The sequence below is a fragment of the Fukomys damarensis genome, unplaced genomic scaffold, assembly GCF_012274545.1.
Source record: "Fukomys damarensis isolate Sample0158 unplaced genomic scaffold, DMR_v1.0_HiC HiC_scaffold_29, whole genome shotgun sequence".
NCBI classification, from domain to species: domain Eukaryota; kingdom Metazoa; phylum Chordata; class Mammalia; order Rodentia; family Bathyergidae; genus Fukomys; species Fukomys damarensis.
This window is the reverse complement of record NW_022900941.1, coordinates 16452870-16479406: the sequence shown is the minus strand read 5'-3', so window position 1 is coordinate 16479406 and position 26537 is coordinate 16452870. Positions and strand designations below refer to the sequence as shown.

The 26537-nt window shown below is 38.2% G+C and overlaps 1 long non-coding RNA gene across 1 annotated transcript in view; it reads left to right on the top strand.

The window, feature by feature from the left end:
• The first annotated feature begins 21773 nt into the window (after positions 1–21773).
• LOC104849671 overlaps positions 21774–26537 on the top strand; it is a 12678-nt gene continuing 7914 nt past the window's right edge. Inside the window, exons 1-2 of the long non-coding RNA XR_776821.2 lie at positions 21774–21820; positions 21921–21996. This is a non-coding gene — a long non-coding RNA (uncharacterized LOC104849671). The remainder of the gene's footprint in view (positions 21821–21920; positions 21997–26537) is intronic.

Below are 26537 nucleotides of genomic sequence, written 5' to 3'. Positions count from 1 at the left end.
TTCTATTCCTGATGCCTGTCTGGGTTCATTTTCTCCTTTTGGGATGGAGTATCATAGTATGATGCATGTTTCTGGGAAGAATGGACGGAAATTCTTGTTTTCTGTTCCATTCTAACTCTTGTCCCTGTTCCTGAGCATTTCTAGAGTTCTGTGTTGTGAACTGCTTTCCAGGCTTGGCCTCCAAGTGCTTGTAATTATTTTTACCTGGGATTATTTTCCTTTCCCATTTTCTTGTTCCTTAGGGATAAAAGTTTTTTTGCCATAATTTTATAGTGGCTTTAGGAGGCAGTGAAGAAAAACATGTGTGTTCCATCAGCCATGACCAACCGGTAGTATTGTGTAGTCTTTTTGTAGAAGACAAACTCTTAAGGATATTAAATAACATGTCTGTTTACATAGCCAGTTAGGAGAGAGCCAGAATTCTTACGCAGATTTCCTGATTCCTCACTGAGGGATGATTAAAGCCAACAAATGTTAAGGTTTCTCCCTAATCTAAGATGTTATAAATACATTAAAGCACATGATTTGCAAATCTATTATCTGCCTCACCTGATGGCCAATTTGTATTTGTATATGTGTCACACATCTCCTACAAGATTATATTCAGCTAGATAAATTTATGTCTTTATAACTTATATTATATATGAGTTAGGCATTTGATAAATATTAGAGTCAAAGAATACTTATTTTCCAAATAGTTTGAATCTTCAGGGTCTCCTAATGTGCAGGGACAGTCACTATCAGAGCTAACATACAGATTGAGCACTGGATATAATGCGATGAAATTCTGTTTCAAGCCTCTGCACTGTGAGCTGCCTACTCATACTACGTGGGGCTCTTCAGGCTCCTGCCCAAGTGTATTTGAGATAAGATGGCCATGGTGGGCTGGGTGGGTTATTACCACTTGGTAGATATTGGCACAGGATATAAATTTCCTGTAGCTTATTTTTTGCTAACATCATCTAGGAAATACAAATTAGAGCAACAATGAGATAGTACTATACACCTATTAGTATGGTAAAAATCCAAAAAATGATGACAACAAATGTTAGGAAGGTTGTGAAGCAATAAGAACTCTTTTTCACTGTTGGCAGAAATATAAAAAGGTACAGCCACTTTGGAAGACGATTTGGCAGTTCTTTACAAAAGTCTTGCCACATGATCTGGCAAGGGTGCTTCTTGATATTTGTTCTAAAGAGTAGAAAATGTATGCCCATCCAAAATATTGCACGTAGAATATTCAGCTTGGTACATAGTCGGCCAAACTTGGAAACAACCACAATGTCTTAGTTACATTCTCACGGCTAGGATAAAATATACAACACCACAGTTTAAGGAGGAATAGTTTATTTTTGGCTCCGTCTGTGGTTTATTTTAGAGGATTCAGTCCATTCTTGACTGGCTGTAAGGCAGGAAGGACAAGGTAGGAGGGTCTGGCAAAGGAATCATAATGGCTAGGAAGCAGAGGGTGAGGCAGGAACAAGAGAGAGATATACCTTTCCACATCATGCACTCATGGCCCGCCTCATCCATCCAGGTTCCACCTGCTGACAGCACATGTGCTGGATTAATTGAATAAGAAGGATAGCAAAACAACCCCATAAGCCAAATCACCTTGCAAAGCCCCACCTCTGAACATACAAGCCTTTTGGGGGACATCCTAGATCTAAACCATACTGCAGAATATATTTCAGTAGGTGAATAGATAAACTCTGGTACATGCATGCAATGGAAAATTACTCAATGCTAAAAAGAAGTGAGCGATCATGTCATGAAAAAAATACAGAGAAAATTTAAAATCCTATTATGACATGACAGAGGCCAATCTCAAAGGCTATATGTTGTATTACTCTGAATATCTGACACCCTGTAAAAGATAGAACTATGACAGCAGTGAGAAGACTAGGTTTTCAGGAAGTAGGGGAGGAAGCAATAGCTCAAACACAGGTTTTTACGGTAGTGACGCTACTCTGTATGATAGTATCATGGTGGATACATATCGCTGGAATTTTGTCCAACCCGTGCTCGTGCACTCCCAGGAATGATCCCCGCAGTAAACGATGGACTTCAGGTGAGAATAATATAACATTGTGAGTTTACTGACTGAAACAAAGGAGGGGAATGTTGGCAGTGGGAGAGGCTGTGCTGCATGGGCACAGGGAAAATAGGGGAATTCTCTGTACTTTCTATTCATCTTTGCTGGGAACCTAAAGCTGCTTTATAAAATAAAATCACTTTAGAAAAATAGTTTATGTTACCTCTCACTCCCATATATTATTTAAATTGTAAATTTAAAAACTGGTATCCCCTATTTATAATTTTTTTTCTGAATGACAATACCTCTGCTATTGAGGGAAGTGGAAACATGTGTTTTGAAGAATATTTTTCCTCTCCTTTTTGTGTGAATAAACTCCTACTTGCTAGAGCATGTATTCTGCCTGCCCTATTACATGGCGACAGACATGGATGCCTCACAATTCCTAAGCCCCTTTCTCTTCCTCAGCTTCTCTTCTGTCCCATGGATCAGGACATACACAAGTGCAAAGCCTGGAGACCCGCAGAGGGTGAAGTTCTTGTTTAGGCCTCAGGATGCTTCCTCTTGGTTCCCGAGGTCCTTGGTGAGTCTGATGCATCTTCAGAGGCCCCTTTCGGACTGAATGTGAAGTTCTAGCCAGATGGATGTGAACTTGACCAGCTGATTGAATTTGGGAAGCTTATTTTATCTCTGTGAACTTGGGCTTCTTCTGTAATATTTTAAAATACAGTCCTTGGAGGGCATGTGAAGAAGAAATGGAACAGAACAGACAAGGAGGTACGCAGTGCCTGTGATCAAGCTCAATTCCATTCTTCTCTTCCCCAGTTCCAAGCAAAGGAGGTGATCTTGGTGATAATAGTACAGTGACTTTATAAACTATGAAACAATTTCATGCACATTCATACCAATATCAAATATTAGTGCTTGAAATTTCTTTAAAAATTATATTGACCTGGGCCGGGGATTTAGCTCAGTGGTTCTGCCTCCTGCATTGCAAGCTCAAGGTCCTGAGTTCGATCCCCAGTACCAAAAAAATTTTTTTTTATATAGACCTTTGCTGTTACCTTATCAATGAGTAAACTGAGGCCAAGTAATCTTATTTAATGTATCTAAAGTCACCCTGGTAGGTAATGGCAAAATTATGATTGAAAATATAGATGATATTTTGCTCTCAAATATGCCTTTAGTAGTCTTGACTTTATTGAGTATGTGGAATATGCCTTATAATAATAGCTACTATTTATAGTCACACATCAAGTGGAAAGAATTTTCCAAACTTTTTCTTATCTAATTCTTCTAATAGTTTTCCAAGATGAGTACTATTATTTTTCCAACTTAAGAAATCCCAGAAAGTAGGCTCGAAGAGGTTCGATAACTTTATAAGGTCATCCAGTCAATAAAAGGAAGAGTAAGAATGAGTTGAAAAACTTAAAACTTATGTTGCCAGCACAGCAGGGGGTTAGATGAGCTTTTATAAGATGAAACAAATTGAATAGTTGAGTTGTTCAAATTGTCTGTGTGAATAACTTGCTGTGATTGTTTTTTTTTTAATTTTTAAAATTGATTTTATTGGTACATTTAATGTATACAGTGTAATTACATTGATTATTGGAAATTTGTGCCTTTACATATCCATCTTGGTTCTCATTTTTCCTCCTTCCCTTCCCTCCCTTCAATACCTCCCTCCCTCCCTATCTGCAGATATTGTTTCCATTATTTTTCATTTCTCATATTAATTCCACTCCCTTCTTTCCTTCCTGTTACCCCTCTCATTTCCCCTTCCCCTTTGTTCCTCTTCTTCCTATTTCACATTATCTATTATGCCTTTTAGTCCTTATTTGCACTTTCAGTTTCTCACACTAGAGAATCTTTTCAGTATTTACACGTGTCCTGTTTACATGTGATGGGTTTTCATTGTTAGTAAACATGGCAGTGAGAAATATGTCTGCCTTGTGGTTAGACTTGGGGTGGAATCTGAACTCCAGAGAAGGTGTGCTGTTGAGAGGAATGATTCAGCATGGTCTTTGTTGTTGATCTGAACCACGTCTGAGTCTCAGTTTTGCCACTCACTATACAACCTTGGGCAAGTTTGTCCTCTTTAACTTCTTCCAAATACAAAATACCATAACATTATCAATATCTTGGATTATTCTAAAGGCGATATACTTAGGATTTTGCACAAAACTTGACACCTAATGGGGGCTTACTGAGCATTGATGTTTCTTATTACTTCTGCATTCATTATCATTTAGCTTTCCTGAATCTAGGTTTCCTCGTGAGTAACATGGAAAGTGATATCTATGTTATAGTGTTAGTATGACAATCACAGAAATGTATGCAACATGACAGGCACTCAATAAATGATCATTTAGAAGAATAATCTAACGAGTATATTCTAGAGGCTTCTGTAACAAAGTAACAGATAATTTCAGACGAATATTAACCTACTGAAGAGGCATATATGAGTACTCTTAATAGCGATGATGTTCTATGTGAGAACTTTTTCCAAACCCCCACAATCTAGCTTGTATAACCAGAAGCAGGGTTAAATGTAAAACTGTATGTTAGGATGGACTTGAATTTTTCTTGGGACTCAATGGATGGAGGCTAAGATGTCTTCAACTCTGAGGATCAAAAGCAAAAATGCACTGCTCTCTGTTGGTTACCTTCCTCAGAAGTCCCATTAACACTAATTCCTGAGTTAGCTCTGACGACAGACTTAGCTTATAAAAATCACTTAGACTGGATGTCAATGAAATAGTTCCAAAAGGCCCTTGAGGAGGGAACAAAATAGCTGTCATTCTGTGACTTTGCAACAAACTGATGAGTGTGCTGTCTTTTCTGAGGTGAGAAGTCTGTGACTCTCTGAAGCTCATCTCTGAATGGGGGGCAGTGGCTCTGAGGGTGGCATGGAGGAGGTGAATCAGGAGTCCTAGGCAGAAGTTCTCTTCAGTACACACAGGTGGAACAAAAACAAGTATCACCAAAGTCCCTTGTGGACAGAGAGCCCACAAGGACCATCACGGGGGTGTACACTGGGACTGGCTGCCTCTGTCCTCTGTCATACCACCTGAGGTCTCCCTGTGTCTTCTGAGGAGCCTGAAGAGTCTAGACATCATAGCAACTTTTCTCATTTTGTGTACTTCCTGGAGTAGGAGGAGCATAGGGGCAGGGTGGGATGATAGAAAGCATGGAGAAATAGAGAAACACAAGGCTAAAGTCTAGTTCTGTTTTCTATCAGGTGTGGTCCCTAGGTCAGCAAATTAATCATTCTGTGTTGCTCCATTATGCCACTCTCTGTAAAATGGGGATTAAGAGTTCTGTGAAAATTAAGTGCAGCAATGACATGATGTATTTTCATTTTCGATAAACAGCTTCAAAAATTGAAAAAATAATTCAAATTCAAATGTTGGAGACATATAGAATACATTATTGCCTAAAAGAAGTCTAATTTTCCAAGCCTCCTATTCAAAGCATGAAATAACCCCAGGGAATATTTTGATAATTATCCCAAGTCTAACAGTAGATCATGAATAAAAACCCAACCTTTTATTTATACTTTGCTGGCTCAAAATTGCCTCAAAAGACATTGTTATCAAACAGTGACATACCTTTCCCAGATTATTTTGAGAGGAAAAATCTTAAAGACTGAAGAAAAATAATTTTTTCAATCTTCTTGAACAGTTGGTATCTTAGCAAATAAATGAATTTCTAACATTGGTATTTTTAATATTGTATTTGCCTATTGTCTAGAGAAATTTCTTTCCTATTTCTGAAAAGCTTCCTCCTGTCATGTTAATTGTGACAAAGTATTTAATTTTGCAGGAGTACTGCCCTTTTGACAACTTACAAGATTGCACAAAGATCAATTAATAAATTTTGAATTCCTCATTGTATAAAGTTTCAGGCCATCACTATGACGACTTTGGATATGTTTTTTTCATAAATTGGCTCATATCTGGGGAGCAGCCAAAGCTGGATCCCTTGACTATTTCAACCTCCTTTCATAGGAAATAAAGGTATGGAAAGAACTTTCCCTGAATATAATCTGTAGATCTCCAGATAGCTAAAACCCATACCTTCTCCAAATAATAGTGCCCTACAAGGGGAGAAGGAATAATATTTATTGAGTCCTGCTATGCGCTGGGCACTTTGCCAAGAGCATTAGATGCACGTAGTGCTGTTGCAGGCTCCCTTGCATCTTAATTCTCACAACAACCCCATGACATAGCCTGTCGCAGCTTTGTTCACCTTTCTTTCTGAACGTGCCTCTCTCCCAGGCCCCTCTCCTCTGTTGCAACCACAGGTAGAACAACGCCTGCCAGTGTCATCATATTGTGGCTCATGTAGGAAAGTACACCAGTTGCATTGCATGCTGGAATGAATAGTGGAGTTATCTAGAGCACTTAGATAAGGCTTGGTGAAAGATAATTTATGGATAGTATATAAAATAAAATACAAGTACTTCATAAATATTGAGGGGTACCAAATGCTGAATTTGTACTACATTTACAGATTAAAGCTCTTTGACTTTTTATTTTATTATTATTTTTTCCTCATTGAGTTTATTGGTACATTTTAGGTATATAGTACTCTTATATTCATTATTGGGAGCATTTTCACATTTTAAATGACAATCTAAAGCCTGCTTTTGTTAAGATATTTTTATTATTTAGATATTGACATTTAATTTACATCTGTGAAATATATAGATTATAGGCTTTAATAATATTTATGTATTTATTTACTTTTATGGTGCTGTAGATTCGACCCAGAGCTGTGCATATGGGGCAAGCCCCCTACCACTGGACTAATGCCCAGTCCCTTGATCATCTTTGACAAAAGAATGCATTTCTCTCAATCAATACATTTGCATTTTTATTACCCTGGAGAGTTCCTCTTCACTGCCTGCTTTTATTTTCTGGCCCTGAAAGCAGTCACTGGCCTGGGACTTATTACTGTGCAAAGTTTTGCCTATTCTAAAATTTAAAGAAATGGAATAATATCAAATATAGTGTGTCCCCCATATCTGTAGTTTCCACATAGTATATAACCAACAGCAGATCAAAAATATTAAAAAAATTTTGTCTGTACTGAACATGTACAGAATTTTCTTGCCACTACTCCCAAAACAATAGTATTGTAATACAGTTTACATAATATTCATGATTATTAATAATCTACAGGTAATTTAGCATATGAGAGGACGTGTAGGTTTTATATGAATGCTATGCCAGCAACCAAGTCCCATGGACATGGAGGAAAAACTGTATACTCTTGTCTGTCTCTCCTGTCATTGATCATAATTATGTAAGAGTCATTCATTGCTTGTTTCAGTAGCTTGTTATTTTGGATAGCTGGATAATATTTCATTATATGATAATAACATAGTTTGCTTATCTGTGATGGATGCCTGGGTTATTTCTAGTTTTTGGCTATTATAAATAAAGCTACTATGAACCTTCCTGCATAAAGCTTTTTGTGGATATATTTCATTTTGTGTGAATTAAAAAAAAACTGTAAATACTGAAACGGGATTTATCTCAGTGGTACCATGTCTGTCTCACAAGCACAAGGTCCTGAGTTTGATCCCCAGTACTGAGAAAAAACAAACAAACAAACAAACTCTAAACACTGAGAATGAAGTAGCTGGTAATGTGGTAGACATGTTTCACTTTTTTACAAAACTCCCACTTACCTCAAATAATTGTATCATTTTTCACACTTACTAGCACTGGCAAAGATCCCTGTTGTCTTCACACCTACACCAACATTTGGTGGTGTTAGTGATTTTTTTGGGTGAATTCTGAGTGGATTGTAGGGATGTGTAACTAATGATTTAATTCTCATTTCCTCAATAACTAATGATGTTGAATATTTGTTGATGTGTTTATAGGCCATTTATAAATCTTCCTTTGTGAAATATTATTCAAGCTTTTAGCAAGCTTTCATTTGACTCTTTTGTCTTTTTAGTTTCAGTTATAAGATATATATCATATATATATTCTTGATAAAACTCCTAGTCAGGGATGTATTTTTTATTTTCTTAATTATGGTATGCAGAAGTTTTACATTTTACATTTTGATGAAGTCCCGTGATCACTACTTTACTTTATGGTTAGAGCTTTTGGGTTCTAAGAAACTTCTGTTTACACCAAGGTCATGAAAATATTCTTTATGTTCACTCTAGGAGCTTTTAATTTTAAATCTATCATTCATCTAAAGTTTTTATTTGTGAAATTAAATGGAGGCCAAAAGCTAAAGTTCTTCTTTTTTCCCATAAAGATAGCCAATTGTTCCTCTATTTTAAAATAACAGTTTCCTTTCCCTCTGAATTTCTTAGGTTTTCCTGTTAAAAATCATTTTGTTGTATATATTTAAGCAAAGTTATGGACTCTCCAGTTTGTTTTATTAGTCTATTTGCCGACTTTTGTCAGTATCACGCTGTGCTATCCATAAGCCTTAAAATGAGGTTAAACAAGTCCTTCGGATTTGTTTTTCTTTCTCATGATTGTTTTACTGCCTCTAGGTGCTTGTTTCTATAAAAATTTGAATTAGTTTGCCAATTTCACTGTGACATCCAGCTATGGGGTTTCCTTCCTTTCTCAGAGGTAACTGCCACTGCTTGGATTTTTGGTTTATTAGTATTTTTTTAAAACCTGAAGTTTCTTATAGACCTTTAAAAAAGGGAATTTTTGCAGGTTATCTAATTTGCTCTTGTTAGGGTGGAAGCAATGTTCTTTGTACATCTCAAGTGGAGGCTGTATTCAAAAAAGCTTTTTATATTGTTTATTGAAATGATTTAAGACAATCATAATTTGATGTGTATTCAAATTATTGATCATCATCATCAGGCATAGAGTTTTATGTAGAGGTAATAAAATATTTAAGATCTTTTTAAAAAATAACCACTCAAACATTTGCAAACATTAAAAATACATTTAAAGATTTAAAAGCACTTTCCTTTCTCTTATAGACAAATGCTGTTACCTTTAATTTTGTAACAACGCAAATGGAACTCAAAGGCAAACTGTCTTGCATATCAAGCACTTGAAAATAACAGTGGAGCTCTAATTACAGAACATGCATGGCAAAGCATTTGCTGGGATATTAAAGGAGTTTCTAGGAAGAACCCTTTAGCTGCAAAGGGTCAATTATCTGATGTATATTAAACAATTATTACAGTAAAAGACACATTGCTATTAATCTCCCTCAAAACACTTCTCCTGCCCACTTTCTGAAGCAGTCCTGCAAGTCCTCTTTTGTGAGTGTCCCTAGTTGTGCTGTTGTGGTTGCACAAATGTGCTGGATCAATTTAAAAAGTTTACTTTTCATTGTCATTTTGACTTTAGGGAATGGGCAGAACCTGCATGGTGCCAGAGAGAGGAGAGAGAGAGAGAGAGTGAGAGAGAGAGAGAGAGAGTGAGGTGGGCGAAGACAAAACGTAGTGTTTTTCTGAGACTCCCTTTCCATTGGATGGCACTTGGCAATAACATTCACCATACTTTTGATCAAATCTCATAAAGGCGAGAAAGAAGACTTTCAGAACTGCTTGAAGGAAGTGGGGAGTTTGGAGGGAGATTAATAAGAATTTACCATTGCTGTAATAAAGCTTAAAAATTTACTCATTCACCATATATTTTAATCGCACCCTGTATGTTTTGTGGCAAAACACAACAAACACATTTTTATGATTAAAAATATGGGAGATGCTACACATTATATGTCCTTTTGAAGCTTCATAGTATGTATTTGCATATCAAAGCTTCAGAGATATATTGTGTATACATGAAACCCTTTTTTGTGGCCCATTTATTAACATCTTGTGTATTTATTTTCACCCACCCATCAAAAAATACCCTGTTTAAAAATTTTCTGTGCTGTAAGGGAGAAGAGGGACCATTATTTATGGGCAGTGGAGGAAGAAATGCACGGTGTGTATTATTTTTGAAGTGGTAATTCCTTAGGCTAATGATGCTAAGTAGAATATATCTGTGCAAAGTGAAACAAACAGAAATTTGAGAATCAGGAAGCTTTCAGAACCATAGTAAGTTCTGAGAACTCCAGATGAGGTGATCAAATGGTCTTTATGAAAGGTGGAGATGAGACATATAAAACAGTATTGGCTATAGTTTAGCTCATCAACTAGTCAACTAGTTACAACAAAACTAGTTAATTGTTCAGAGTGTAATTAATCGATTGTCTACAGGGTCTCCTGCCACAACCCAAAGCTCAAATACTGTGATTGAAATCTATTTTGCTTTGGTCCTGTGAGCTTAGTGTAGATGCCAGTCCAAATCCAGGGCCTCCTACAAAATTCTGCGTAAGAGGCATATCACTTAAAATGATGAAAATGATTAATAGCAATACAACTATTAGGGTAGAGGTTAGTGGGATAGTATAGCTAAACTCATCTACTAAAAAAGTCAGGAAACCTCCCAAATTAGTACACAAAGCAAGAGTGACCAGAGACACTTTGTAGATACAGCAGTAACTATTTAAATGACTAAAGTTGCTGTATTTTGTTACAACTCCTTCTGCAGAGCCTGACTTAAACAATTTATACAGGGCTACAACTTGTATAAAATTTGCCAAACCCAGAAAAAAAAAAACCCTAAAAATCCTATATCCTAAGTTTTTAGGCTTGGTTTATTCTGGTCGGGGCCAGACCTACAACTGATGAAAAAGGATTGTTGCGGGAATAAGGAACCTGCACCGCACCAACGCCACGAGTGTAACAGCGAAGGGAGCCGTGATCCTGCACTGCAGCCAGCTGGCGCTTCAGGGCCTGCGTCCCACTCCCTCTCCACTTCCTACGTGCTTTAATCATTCTTCCTCCCCTCGCCCCTCTGCACATTTCACGCCATTCTGCCGTTCTGGATTGCAGTGTAAGATTAAAAAGGAAACTAATAAGCCCAGGGCAACCGGCTGATTGGTGAATTCGCTACCGTACGTCTCCACAATATTGTATCTGTTTTCCCTTTGAGCAAGTCTGTGTGCTTCTGCTCCTTGGTGACATTTTTTTAAGCAAACATTCTGGAAATTCATTATGAATCCTAATCTAAGAGGAATTTCAAGATGCAACAAGCTTTGGCGATGGGCTCCAGGTGCATTTTCTAAGCTCCTTTAATCACCAAAGCAAGTCGAGGGCCTGACCAGCTGATTAAATGGGTGATTGGGCCTGGATTTAATGCTTTGTTTTTCTGGATTCAGCTGTGGTCTAGATTAACATGTTTGTCTTCTGCTTAGAAATGTGGATTTAATTCCTCTTGGTTTACATGTCCTCTCATGACAGACTAATCTTCATCCTTCAAAATACAGTCATATTCAGCCCCCTTTCTGGACACCCCCTTTCCCTTGCCAGGGACTGCATTCTCCTCCTTTCCCCTGTACTCGTAATTGCCCCGGTTTCTCACACACCTTGCTCCTGTGCTGCGCTCTGATCTATTTCCCTGTCGGTCCTCACCTTGCTGGAAGATCCATCTTAGACGCAAAGCCGGTATGTATAATTCCTTCCTGCTTGTGTGTGGATAAACTTGTGTTATGATGGGGCTTTAGGTAGCAGCGCTGATGGAACAGTCGCTCTCTGATCACGGCAAGCTGCCCGCTGTGACAGTAAACGGTAGGAGCGCAGCCTTGCCCAGACATTCATTTTAGCCCTTTGAGTCTGATTGTGGACTTCTGACTTTTAGGAGTGCGAAACAATGAAAATGAAATTGTATTGTTTTAAGCCACAAAGTAGTTGATAATTTATTACAGTGGCAACAGGAAACTAAAATGGATTTCAAGTCCTGCCTCATTCTATATATTCTTAGAGGCAGGATTGATTCCAGTGAGAGTTTCTCTTCCAAAACTTGAATTGCAGGTGAATCAAGATAAGAATACCTTGGAAGACGATCAAAGCTAAGTTGTTGTAGTATCAACACCTCCAAGAATGCTTGTTACGAGTTTCAACAACAGAGTTTTCTATAGGCTGATGTTGAGCATTCTGATTTTCATCTCAGTCAGATTGTTTCTCACTACCTTTATGATGAGCTTCATTTTTCCCTCATCAGCCAGATGCAGTTCCTTTTACTTGCAGCCACAGAAGTATCAGCTATCGTTCATCAGAGCATGCACCACCTTCTCCCCCTCAATATCACCCCAACTTGACTTCTTTATTAAGACATTGTGCTTTGTGCTTTAATTACATTTTAACTTTTCACAATAATGAGAACTGTTTATTCTTTACCTCTACATTAACTCTTTATACTTTAACTCCCTAATAACTCCTGCAATAATTCTTCAATTTGCCATCACCAGAACCATTTTACTGATAGGATACAGTCAATCGGAGGCTAATTTGCCCAGTGTCACTGAACTATTTTGTGGTAGCCCCTGAATTGAACATGGACGTCTTACTTTTGAAAGTCAATTTTCCCATCCACCAAAATAGATTGCTTTCAAATAAGTGGTGGCTATCGAAGAAAGATTGAAAAGCTTTCCTTACCAAACAGAAGAATCTAAAGAAAAGGGCAAAGAATAGGCTGGGCAGTTGTATATGCAGAAGCTAAAGGAGGAGAACATTTTCAGAAAGGAGGAAACCCCAGGGCAGAGAAATTCATCAGTCAACAAGGTTTATTTTTCTTCTACCGTTTTGCTCTGAGTTATGATGTTTGGACAAAGTAAGGAAGAAAATGGTGAGAAATAAAGGACATGCTTCCTGTTCCCATGGATTTTGTAATCTAGTTCTGATAAGACCGAGGGTAGCAAAGAAGAAAACTTTTGGGAGGATTAAAGGACCTCATACAGAGAAATATCTTACCACGGTATTTGTCAAATAAGGAGGTCAAGTAAACATTTATTGTAATTCCAGAACCAAGGAACTCATCTGTGAGAAAGGAATCCTTCCTTTAGATATGCAGTGCCTCTACCTGAGCCTTGTTCCAGCTTGCAACTTTGATTCAAGGTCAGTTAGCGTCCTGTTTATTTGTTTAAAGGTAATCTTATTTGCTTCTTTTTGGTCCCTGGAGGACGTTTCATTCTGGTCTCCCATCTCTCTCCACTGATGCTTGTTAAGTAGTGTTGTAGAATGGGAGTTTGTCTATCTACTCTCCCTTATTTTGTGAACTGGGTGGCCAGTACACCCTCTCTGATGAGGACGATAAAGTATCTCCATAAATGCATTCATGGCATATTTTTGTCTAGAGAAATGATTCTTGTCCAGGTTGGGTTATTTTAACTTAAAACAGTATCCACCAGAAGGAATGGAAGTGTACAAAACCAGCACCATGTAAGGGAAACTGGGCATGAGAGTCAGGAGTCAAGAGAAAGAAATGGGGACAAGGAGGAGAAGAGAAAAATAGATTAAGAGTCAAAGGGGGGAAGAATTGAGAGTGGAACAGAGCGAAGGTAGACCAAGGGGCAACTCCAAGAAAAAGCAAAGCTGTTCATTCATTCCGCCGATATTTTGGGGGAATTGTTTATAAGAAAGCCCCTGTCCTCAAGGAACTCTTATGTCAGCAGAGAAGTGGACCACAAACTCCTATAAAGATGGATAAATTGGATGATTTCAAAGATTTATAAGTACCAAGTGTTGAGACAAAGATAAAAGGATGCTGTCATATCCTAGAGTGCCTGGAGTGCCACTAGGGGGAGCCATATTGCATAAGAAGTCTTGGGAAGGCTTTAAAAAGGTCATTGTCAAATTAAGACCTGAATGACAAAAAAGCAAATGTGGAGATGAAGAAAATGTTCTAGGCTGTGTAAAAGAGACAGAAAGTTTGACATGGAGGTGATGAGAAAGACTGGTGTAGGAGGAAGAAGAGCAACTTCTATGCCTTGGTGGTCCTGTATTTGGTGTGGCAAGTGATGAGGAGCAGACCTGGGTGGCTGATTATGTGCCATCCTTTAGGTGCACAGTAGGGCATTATTGTCCATGGTGAGAATTTTTTCTTGGATGATGGACTCTACTTGTCCACCTTGTCAGATATCAAGGTTATGGGCTGGGCTAAAGAAGAATCCCAGGCACAGAACAGTGTGACGATTGTCTCCCAGAAACAGAGCAATGTGGAGGAGTACAGGCACAAACCCAAGTCCACAGAAATGCTCTTTGCATCCAACTCTTGGGCAAGGCCTGTTCTTTACTCTTTGTACAGCATGAGAGTAACCTGGGCATCATTTTTACCCTCCGCCTTCATTATTTACTGGTCCTGCATTTCCCTTTGATTTCTATACAACCTTTCTTTTTTTCCACCTGCCTGTCTCCAAGTGATTTATCTTCTGACCCACCTCAGCAGGCTTCTGGAAGCTGGGTCTTCCTGGCTAGACAGAATTTCAGCCAATTCAATGTTTAACAGAAAGCAAGTTTGGCATTTAGCTAAGCCATCCCCTACCAAGTGCCCTGAGCAGGATGAGGTTGGGGTCCGGCTCTCACCCACCCACCAGCTCTGGATTTTCAAGTTCTCACTTAGGGTCAGGACAAGGCATTGTAGGGTGTCGGGGACACAGGAGGGACCACAGTTTTGTGGGGAGTCTGGTAAAAACAAATCCCAGTACTACCACTAGAGATTCTGCTTCAGTGTATCTGAGATGGGGTCCAGCACTCTGTGTTTGAAGAGATGGTGGGGAAGGTGGTGGCATGAATTTGGGGCAGCCTGTTATGTGTGTAGGCATGGTCAGTGAGGAGGATCATGGGGCAGCAGAGGACTTGGGATTTGCTGGATACTGAAGGACAAACCGCTCTGGATGTTGGCCATGAGAACCTCGGAGCACTCTGTCCATGTCCTAAGCCTCCTTTTTCTAGCTTTGGACTACAGAAGGTGTGCAAAATTCTACTTCCTCCCCTTCCCTTTCCTGCTGCCTGTACTCCAAACTGGGGTCTTGGCACTTGTGCTAACACTTGCACCAATTCTTTCTGCTTCTGGGAGAATTCACTCCACAACAGTCCCCATGTGGCTCATACCCAGAGATCCCTCTCTTGTTAGACCCTGGCCCCAGAGTCTGCTGGCTGGCAGTCTTTAGCAGTGCCTCTGTGCCTTGTGCTTCTCACCTGCCTTCTCCTCCTGAGATTCTGCCCTTCTTGATGCTTGTGGGTGTTAATATCACCCTACTGCTGGGAGTGCAAGGTGCAAGGCAGGAGATGAGGGTGCTGCATACTCTCCCATCTAAGAGTTTCCATCTTGGGCCTGACATCCCCTTGCTGTGTGGCCCTGGACAGGGCCCCGTGCCGTTTGAATCTCAGCTTCCTTATATGGGAATTTGTGATCATAAAATTCGTCTTGCCAGTTTCTTGTGCCGGTTAAGTGTCACAAAGCACATGAAATGCTTGGCATTTCTAGTTGCTCAAGAATCACCACAGCCTTCTTTCCCCTCCTGTCTTCAGATATGAAAGCTTTCATCCCTTTCTCAAAGGAGAAGGAGGAGGAGGAAGAAAACCTTTTAAAAATAATTACAATAACAGCTATTATTTATTCAATGTTTACCAATGTCCCAGCAATAATGCTCAGTGCTCTGTGTGTGTGATCTCTCAGGGAATGTTTAACTGCTCTATTATGCTGAGACTGACTTTCATCCTGTGATCTACACAATGCATTTGAGTGTATGAGTGCAATGAAGCAAGCACAGGTGTGGTTTCCATTCTGATGGGAGCAGAACACGGGGGAGGTCTGGCTGGCTTTGTCATCTGCCCTGCGCAGAAGACCAAAGTGGGCTTCTGTTCTAGCTCTGTTTGCACCTGATGCGTTGCCAGTTGTCTCAACATGACAGAAATACTTCTTGATTGGTGAAATTAGTTGCTTCTTAAGTAGCAAGTAATGTGTTAGAAATGGGTTTCCAATGGTAAGATAAAAGCCTCAGGATATTTGGGCTGAAAAAGCACTTTTGAAAGACTTTCTACCTTGGCATGAATGGGGCATCAAGATCCAGTGACATCTGTGACCTGAATCCTCAGAAATACTTCATTCATGTGGCCAATTCCCTACTCTGGTGTCAGCATGAACATTCACTGTGTATCTCTTTCCAGGGAGTCTTCCATGCAAAAAGGGATTTGGGGCACTCAAATACCAGTGCTGGGACTTTGTGATGCTGACAGGGTAGGCATCATGACTACCTTTGTGATGCTGGCTGACAAATGTCAGTCCCTAGGGCAGAATTTTAAAATAATCCTCCTTTTTAATCTGGAGGCTAGCTTGTAGAGGAAGTGTTGTCCAGCTGACACCTGGTTCAACCTGCACAGGTTGCCTATATTTAGGATTAGGATTCCGATTGATGAGAGGGATATGGATGGAATTCAATTACCAATAATTTTTATTGAGAATGAAGTTTATTGCACTTATCTTTATGATGGTATGGTGTACTGTGGGTTTCCATGTACCTGAGCATTGCATTATATATGTAATGACTATTGTTTATCTTGAGTATAGGTTTAGAATTAGCTTTAGGGGTAGGAATAGACTTGACATTTCACTACCTGTTTATTTGTAGTGTGGGATTGGACATGAGTGATAGTGTTAAAGTTAGCATTAGGATTAGGAATGACGTAGGATTGTTAAGTATCTTTGTTAGGGCTTGTGGTATTGTTAGAGTTAGATTTAGGGCTGTGCTAAGTGATACCCATAGAATTACTGTACCTGGTAAGTGGATGTGTGGGTTTCATAGTATCAGCATTAGATTTAGCCTTATGCTTAGGAATAATATAAGATTTCAAGGACCTCTGTATTTGAAGTTGAGAATCAAGTTTACAGTTACGGTTAGGTTTAGATTTGTTAAGCGGGATATCGATGGAATTCAACTACCTGATAATTTATATGTGACAATCAAGTTCAGGTCCATGAGTTTTTTGAGGCTGAATTGTCTTGTGGGTTCCCAATTACCAGAGTATTGTAGTGTCTATATATGAAATGCGTATTGTTTGGCTTGAGTATAGGTTTAGGGTTAGATTTAGGTGTAGGAATAGACTCGACATTTCAGTACCTATGTATTGTAGAGTGGGTTTGAATGTGAGTGACAGTAGTAAATTTAAGATTAGGAATAGAAGTGATTTATGATTGTACGTACCTGTGTTAGGGCTCACGGTAGTGTTCGGATTAGTGTTCAGGTTGGGGTCAGTGATAGACTTGGAATTTCTGTACCTGGTTAATGGAGTTTGGGTTTTACAGTTAGTAGCAGCATTAGTTTTGGAGTTAGAGTTAGGAATAATGTAGGATTTCAAGGACCGTTGCATTTGAAGTTGGGAATCATGTTCATGGTTAGGGTTTGTTTTAGGATGGGTGAATGGCGTATGGATGGGATTCAAGTGCCTGATAATCTGACTGTAAGAGTGAACTTTAGAGCAATGATTTTTATGAGCATATGGTGTATGATGGTTTCCAGGTACCTGAGCATTGCATTGTTGATACCATGTGTAGTGTTAGGCTTGAGTTTATTGTTAGCTTTAGGTTTAGGGTTAGGAATTAACTCAGTCTTTCACTACCTGTGTATTGTAGTGTGGGACTGAACGTGAGAGATACTGTTATATTTAGGATCAGGATTAGGAATGATGTAGGTTTGGAAGTACCTGTGTTAGGGCTCATTGTAGTGTTAGGGTTAGGGTTAGGGTCAGAGATAACCTTGGAATCTGTACCTGGGTAGTGAATTGTGGGTTTCATAGTTAGTATCAGAGTTAGATTTGGTCTTTGGGTTAGAATAGTGTATGGTTTGAAGGACCGCCTTAGTGGATTTGGTAGTCATGTTCAAAGTTAGGGTTAGAGTTAGAATTGAGAGGAATATGGATGGAATTCAAGTACCTGATAATTTGCGTGTGAGATAGAAAGTAAGCCAGTGATTTTATGAGGAGGGGGTCCACTGTGGCTTCCCAAGTAAGTGAGCATTGCCGTGTGTATATAATGTGTAGTGTTTGGCATGCTTAGAGGTCTCCCACTATTCCATTTTCATTCCCCAAATAATAATGTCATTTAGAATCATTATACATTTATTAGCATTTTTGCTCTCTGCTGTTGTTTAATGCCTTTTCCACACCATTTTAAAAATCAGGTTTTCTTTCATTTGCGTGTTGCCTTGGAGGAAAAATCAAAGAGTCCATAGTCTTCTCAAGCACACATTGAAAAATTATAAATAATGGGTGTATAATCATAATGCAAATCGTAAAGTATAGAATAGAAATGAAAATATAGAGGAGTTCTTCTCTTACCAGTATGTAACTGTCTTAGAATTTAATATAAAAAGTTAATCTCCCCAACATGTTTTGAGTAATATAGACTACAATTATTTATAATCAAACCAGTGTTACAATAAATGTTAAACAGCTCTTCAAGGATGATAAATTGTACTTTTAATAAATATGACAATGCTATTATAATGAAACAGAACATTGCAAAGCACACAAAACCCCACAATTGAAAGAAAATGATATGCAACAGGAGGGAATCAAGAAAAGGAAAATCAAACAATTATTTGTCCTTCTCAGAGAGCTAATCTGTAGAAATAAGACTTAATACCTGTGAACAGTACATGTGGGAATGGCCTTTCTTGTCCAGGACACATCAAAAGTTGATAAAGAGATGATTCTATGATAATGAGTAACTATGATAATGAGCTAGGGAGTTCAGATGGAACTGTCGAATTACAAAAGGATAGCAAAACTGGCAGAATAGTTTTGTAATAATTAAGTTGAATCAATTCTTAAAATTATTTGTCTCAAATACTTCAAGCCCTGTTGGCTTCATTGGAGAATTATAACAAACAATGGAAAAAATTAAAGACCCAAATACAGAAACTTAGGGCACAGAAATATTTGGAATAATCTCTACTATTGGTTGAATAATACTTTTGCAGAAGCTGGTAAGCAGAGGACATCTTCCTTATCACTCTCCCTGCTCACACACCAGGGATGGGTTTACCTCCATTTCTTTGTGAAATACTGCTTTGCTATCAGCCTATTCCAAAGCATGGATTTGAACATATTCCCCTCTACCTGGTAGGAGCCGAAAAAGAGGAAAATAAGGGCACCTTAAAGAATGAAGAGTCAGACTCTCATCATGTCTGTCCTTGTCCCTTGTTCACACCAGTGTGGCATGGGAGCACTTTTACCATAGCTGAAAAGACTCTTAAATTCTGGCCGTTCCAGGACAATGCATATTGATCAAAATATAAATGAAATATAAACTTCAATTTATTTTCCATTCCCTAGTCAAATTCCCTAGCAACAAAACTTTGATACCCTCAATAGTTTAAAACTCATTGTGTGTTTGCCTTGAGCATTCTTCTCATAAACGATAAAAATAAAATAGTTCAATAATTAAGAATGTATCACTGGGTGTCTGTAGATCTAAGGTAATTATTCTGTGGTAACTTTATGTCTTTTCAGTTTAAGGAATAAAACTCAATAATCAACCTGAATTATTTTTCACATTTATTTGATAAATGGAGTTAATAAGGTGCCAACATGAGCAGTTTGCTGTTTCTCAGAATGACCAGTGACAAAAACTAGTGCTTTCTTCAAGTACCTGCTGTTATTAGTCCCACAGGTGCAGGAAATGCAACTGTTATAATGATGAACCGTCACTCTCAATGAAAATGAAGCTTATACAGAAATTCAAGGAAGGAACTATTCACACAATATAAGGTTACCTTTAGTCTGATCAGTGAACACCAAAGGCTGGGGTAAGGGTTGGTTTGTACCAGGAAGCTGTTTGTCTTCTTGGATCCTACACAGTGTTCTAGCATTTTGGTTACTACAGCTCTCCAAAGATGAAAACAAAAACAAACAACCAAGGATTAGGAAAGTAGCTGCATTTTTATGATAATAGTATATACAAATATATACATGAAAAATCACATGATCAATAAGTTTGGGAAAATGGATTTTGCAATCATGTCATAATCAGAAGAATGGAATTTTTAAACAGTTAGTGTATTTGTTTTATAAATTAGGAGACATGATAGATCAGCGGCTCTTGACAATTAACAATATAAAGCCAGTTCTTCATCTAAAGATTTGAACAAGTGATGTTAGTCACAAATTCAGTTTGTAAGTTTTATTAATCAACTTTATGCTTGGTAGTGTTTTAAATATGGACTCCTCTCCTTTCTGATTAGGATTCAACTGGAATTTATTTTGTAGTAAACGTTTAAGCCTATTGTTCCTTAGGAGATCACGGAGTTTTGCATTATTTTTGATTCGGGGTTATTGTATGAATTAATAGAAGTATGATTTATGGTGGAAAAATCATATGAACTTAAGCAGTGTAATGCATCAATTGTATGTTCCACATTGTTCTATATTTTATTTGTTATTTAAATATATTGGTATAAAGCCTATGCCTTTATAAGTTTTTAAAGGTCATTTTAAACTGTGGTGAGTTGTCGTGAGCCGTGACGTCAGGATCCTGCCAGAAGGTCCTAAACCTGAAAGGACGAGGACAGAGAGACAGGAGGCACTTTTCTTCTCATGTTCCTTGCTTGCTTTATTACAGAACCTCTTCCTTTTATACGCTCCCGCTGCACGGGAGCGAGAGTACCGCCCACACATTCCAGAAGGAAACCAACCGTTACAGTTGCTAGGCAACAGATCAGACCACCAGTTGAACTAGCCCGTTGCTATGGGCAACGGCACGTCCACACTGCTCGGGTGAATCACAGGTCAATATGGCTGTGCTCATGTCACGCTCTTTTTACAATGCTCTCCATAGTGAGTATGTGCAGTGTGACAGACTCAAATAATCATAGTATGCCTAATGTACAATTAAGTATTAATTTTATTTCCAGAGTCTTTGATCAGATGAGATCAAAGTAATCAAAATGGCAGAGGAGAAAGTGAATTTAAGATTGAAATCCGCAAGTGCTACTATTAGAGGGCCAGGGATTTGGCTCAGTGGTTCTGCTGCCTGCCTTGCAAGCTCAAGGGCCCAAGTTCAATCCCTGGCACCAAAAAAAAACAAAGAACAAAAACCAAAAACACAAAAAAACAAAAACAAAAAAATCAACCAAAAAACAAAACAAGTGCTACTATTGGAAAGCTGTCATAACATGGCAGGTACTACATAAATATTCTTTGGGTTAACTAAGTACACAGTCAAGGTAAAACACCATAACTGTACAATAAATTATGCCAATTTCAGGGGATAAAAATTCTATTTTATGTGGTATAATAATTAAAAAATCTATAGCTACCGAATATCCATTGATAGATGTGTATAACTTGTTTAACAGTTAAAATTAAATGTTTATAACCAGTAGATGCTTGATGTCCTATTTTCACATTGAAATACTCTTCTTTGAAAAGTTACTAATCTTTTTATACTTTTCTAAGTCATTGGCTATCAAAGGACTTTTATATGTAAATCTCAGTTGCTTGACATTCAAGGCCATATAAGACACACATCAGAACTTCAAGATTGAAAGGTTCATAAGGATTTTGAAGAATGAAATGTATCGCTTAACGATTTGCAGAAGGTAGGAGGTAGAAAAGGCAGAGGACTACTTGATTAAGCACTCATCCCATACTAAATAGGGAGTTGGCAATCGGTCAGCTTCTAGCAACTCAAGTAGTCTTTAACCCTAATAGAAGTTCACTTAGCCGTCTCAGCTCCCGGACACCTGAGGTATCAATGGTATTCACATTCCTTGGTTGAAGCACCGGCTGGTTGCCATTCTGTGCTGCCACCAGCAGGGGCACTGTTGGGCCTCCAGGCCAGGCCTCTTCTGGCCCCCTGGAAATTCTCAGTTCCCTTCCGGTCCTATTTCTGTTCCTAGAGGAGAACTTCCGGGAGCAACAGAAATAGCGGTGATCCAGCTACCAACTCTCGGGTTTGTCTATCGATGTAATTCTCATTTCGGAAACAAATGTTGTTGGGTGTTGAATTCTGTTGCCAATTTCATTTTTCCCTTTCCCTTTCTACACGGAAAGTATCCGTCTCCGTTATTAACAGTTTCCTGGATTCTGTTGGGAAGGCAGCTATCATGAAAGAACCATTCCCGGACAGGTAACGTGTCTTCACTTTTCAGAGGGTTTTGATTTTTTTTATGCTGCACTAGTATTCTTTATATTTTGTATAGATCTCAAATATGTATGGAGCTAGTGAAATATTTTAAATTCTCAGTAACAGGCCAGGTTGGTGTCACACTCCTTTGATCCCAGCTACTAAGGAGGCTGAGGCAGGAGGGTCACAAAAGTACTATGCCAGGCTGGGCCATTAATTTAGTGAGACCCAGTCTTTAGAAAGGAGGCGGGGGTTCTGGATGTAGCTTAGTGGTTGAGCGTGCGGAGGCTCAAGGTTCAACCTCCCCTGTCGAAAAAATGTTCAGTATCTGTTTGGTCAGCACATTTTTCCATTTTTATAAATAAAGAGGTCTTTTATTTGGTTGACAATAGTAACAAAGCCAAGCAAGAGCAAAAAGCCAGAAGTACACATGAAAATAACAAAGCCAAAAATACACTGAAAAATCTAGATAAGGGACCAGGGATTTAGCTCAGTGGTTCTGCAACCTGCCTTGCAAAAGCAAAGAACTGAGTTCGATCCCTGGTACCAAAAAAAAAAAAAAATCTAGATAGATAATTAGATAGATAGATGGATGTGCATTACAGCAGTATAAACACATTCACAGGCAATCTGTATATGTTTTTGTGGAAATAAAATACATGTATAGGCTTTGTACATGTGATGATTTCAGTATTTCACATATTTACAAAATGATAGAATATGTAACCCATCATACATCCAACAATTCTGAAAAGAAATGAAAACAAGAACCATATATTTCTGGTTTTCTGTAGCAAGGAATATGGCCATTATCGTTTGTTTGGCAGGGATGCAGCAGTATTCAAGGAAGTTGGACAACTGTGGTAGAAAAAATGGAAGGCTTTGAGGGTACCTTGGTAGTATGTTTTTGGCTTGGTGAAGATAGAGACCAGCTAGAAGTGGAACATTGTATAAGATAGACTAGGGGAGCATATTTGGTCCCCTCCTCTTGGTCCTAAGTTCAAAACAGGGTCCACAGTGAAGAACGTTAGCAGTTATTGACCAGGTCCTCGCTGTTGGAGCCGGGTCACTGTAGAATTTGTGGTTTGGCTTCATTGGCTTCTTGCTGCATAAGTAGTGGTTGTTTATGTTCTGCTCATTCTCAGTTTCTGTATTGTTCCTTACAAGAGATACAAAAGTAAGTGTATGTGGAAAATGAATATATTTCATGTGATTGATAAATATAACATTTAAAATAAATACTAAGCTTTTCTTCTTATCATGATACCACATTCTTGAAAGAGAGAGAGAAAAAATGGTACTGGGTTTGGGAAATTAAATTGGCATTTTTAAGCAAATTTAAAAGTTTTCCTACCAGTTATAAATAATAATTTTTCTTCTAGGACTATATTAAACAAAACTACTCCAAAATATGCATAAAGTTTTGGTTAATAAATGGTGAAAGGTCTGTGTTTTGTTTTTGGGTTTTTTTGAGGGGGAACGGTAGAGAGAAGGTCTCTCTGTGCAGTGTACGCTGGCCTTGAACTCCCTGTATGGCCCATGTGGGCCTCAAACTCATGGCCATCCACCTCCTGCCTCAGCCTCCCCAGTGCTGGGATTACAGGCATGAGCTGCCATGCCAGCTGAAAGTTGTGTTTTTCAGTAAATTGCATTGTGTTCATACAGTGAGAATACAGCTCATAAATACTTGCAGAGCCTATGTTTGATTAATATTACTGATCAAGAAAAACATTTTGTTTCACATGTATGTGTATGTATATAAACATCACATAGGTCAATGAGCTCAGGACCTTACTTGTGCTACACAAGTGCTCTACTACTAAGCCACAGCCCTGGCCCTTCTGTTTGTTAAGTAAGCATTCACCTTGGACGTTTGTCTTCCTGTGCCTAACTTTTTAAGATGTAAAATTTTCTTTAAAGGCAAATAATCTTCTGAAGAGTGGATCATATTCACTTTTCTTTGTTTAATATATTTCTGTTATATGTTTTCATTGATTGCCCAGTTCCCAGCATGTACTAGCTATAGTTTATGAAGTGGAAGTACATTACAACAAACAAGTACATGTGGCATATGTCAGAGCATTGAAGTTTGGTAGTAATTTTTAAAGCTCCATTAGTAGCTGGGCATGGTAGCACACACTTAAAATCCCAGCACAGGAAGGCTGAGGCAGGAGGATCACAAGTTTAAGTCCCATCTGGGCACGTTAGTGAGACTTTGTTTCAAAATAACAATAAAAAAGGCCTGGGAATGTAGCTCAGTGTTACAGTCCTGTGCTCAATCCACAGTGCAAAATAAATGAGCTACATTAGTAATTAAAGTGTTACCTATACCTCTTTGTGTTAGGATTACTGGTAATTGTAGCAATTGGCATATAAATCCTTTATTTTTCTTGGTCTCCTTAAAGTTAAGAAAGTATCAACTTGTATAAATTCAACTTCACCAGAAGAAAATTTTACTTCCCTTTTTTTGTAGTCCTTTTGTCCTATATATTATTTAGGCATTTTACTGAGAATTCTATATTGATAATTCATTTGTACCTTTAATATTTAAATGAAACAATTGTATATAGTTAAACATGGATAATTTTGCAAGTCAGGTTTCATATATGAAATACTAAGCAATTTTAAATTACAGATATCAGTTTTTATGCAGTGTGTGTATATATGTGTGTGTGTGTGTGTGTGTGTGTGTGTGTGTATGTTTCTGTGTCTGGTATGGGGGACGAACCGAGGCCTTCACACTGACCCATTTCCCTGGCCCTCTTACATTTTTTGAGTCAGGGTCTCCTTCAGTTGTCTAGGATTGGCTAGAACTTGCCATCTTCCTGCTTCAGCCTTCCAGAGTGCTGGAATTACAGGTATTCAACACGATAGCTGGCTGTTAGTTTTCTTTTAACGTTCTAATTTTCACTTGAATTTTTCCTTGACATATTGTTTACATAGAACTATGTAGCTTCATTTCCACATTTAAAATTTTCCTAATTTCTCTTTGTTGATTTCTCATCTCAGTTTGTTGTGTCAAAGAACATATTTTGTCTTATTTAATTTTGTTCAATCTATTGAGATTTCTTCTGTGGCCTATTATGTGGTTTATGTTGGAAATGCTCCAGGTATACCTGCAAAGAATGTGTTTTCTACAGTTACTGGGTGAAATATTCTGTGGAGGTCTTCTAGGTCTGCTTGATTTATAATGTTCATACCATGTATAAGTGTGTTAAAATGTTCTGCCTAGATGTTTTATCCCTTTTGAATGTGAGATAGATATGTGAGACAATGGTGTATAATCATTTCACGGTGTATGCAATTATCAAGTGTTGTACACTTTAAATATGTGCAGATTTACTTGTCAATTATACTTCAGTAACACTGGTTAGAAGTGTTTGTAAAGTGACTTATAGAAGTTTCCAAATATTAGGGTTGAATTGCCTTTTTTCCCCTCTCTATTTGGTTATTTTTTCTTGAAGTATTTTGGAGTTCTGTTGTTAGTATATATCAGTTTATAATTTTTATGTCTTTGTGATCAGTTGATTCTATTCTCATAAACATTTAATAACAACCCAGCTATCCCTCTGCTAGGTATCTTTCCAAAAGAATTTAAAGAATCATACCACAGTGATATATGTGGACCTATGTTTACAGTGGCACAGTTTGTAATAGCTAAAACTTGGAAATAGCCCAATTGCCCATCAGTTGGAGACTGGGTAAAGAAGATGTGGTTTTTCTATAAAATTGAGTACTACTCAGCCATAAGGAATGAGAAATAGAGTTATTCATAGAAGAATGGATACATATTGAAGCCATACTTTTAAGTGAAATAAATAAGACATATATATGTAAATACTGAAGAGTTCCTCTGGTGTGAAAAACTAAAAGTGTAAATAGCATCCAAATTGTATAACTGCTAACGTGAAATAGGAAGAAAAGGGCTAAAGGTGTAGAGGAAGTGGGAAGGATAGGGGAAAGGAAATAAGGGGAAAGAAAAGATATGAGAAAAGAAAAAAAATGGAAACAAAGTCTTTGTAAATAGTGGAGGGTGGAGTGTATGAAGGGAGGGCAAGGTATGGGGAAAAATGAGAACCAAGACCTGTCATGTAAAGGTACAAGATCCCAATGATGAATGTACTATACACCTAAAATGTACCAATAAACTCAATGCATGTGACAACAAGAACAAAAAATTAATAACATTTTCCAGAAAAAAATCAATTTGTCTATTAAAATAATCATTTCAGTTTTCTTATGCTGATTTCTTATATTTTTTGTTTATTTTGGGTGGTCTAATTTTTTTGAGGTCTTTATATATTCTAGATATTAGTCCTCTGTCTGATGAATTGCGGCTCTCTGGGGGGACCCCGTCCCACGGGGAATAGGAGATGAGAGCCGCCTCTTATTCGTGATTTCTTATATTTTGTTTATTTTGGGTGGTCTAATTTTTTTGAGGTCTTTATATATTCTAGATATTAGTCCTCTGTCTGATGAATTGCGGCTCTCTGGGGGGACCCCGTCCCACGGGGAATAGGAGATGAGAGCCGCCTCTCTTTCTC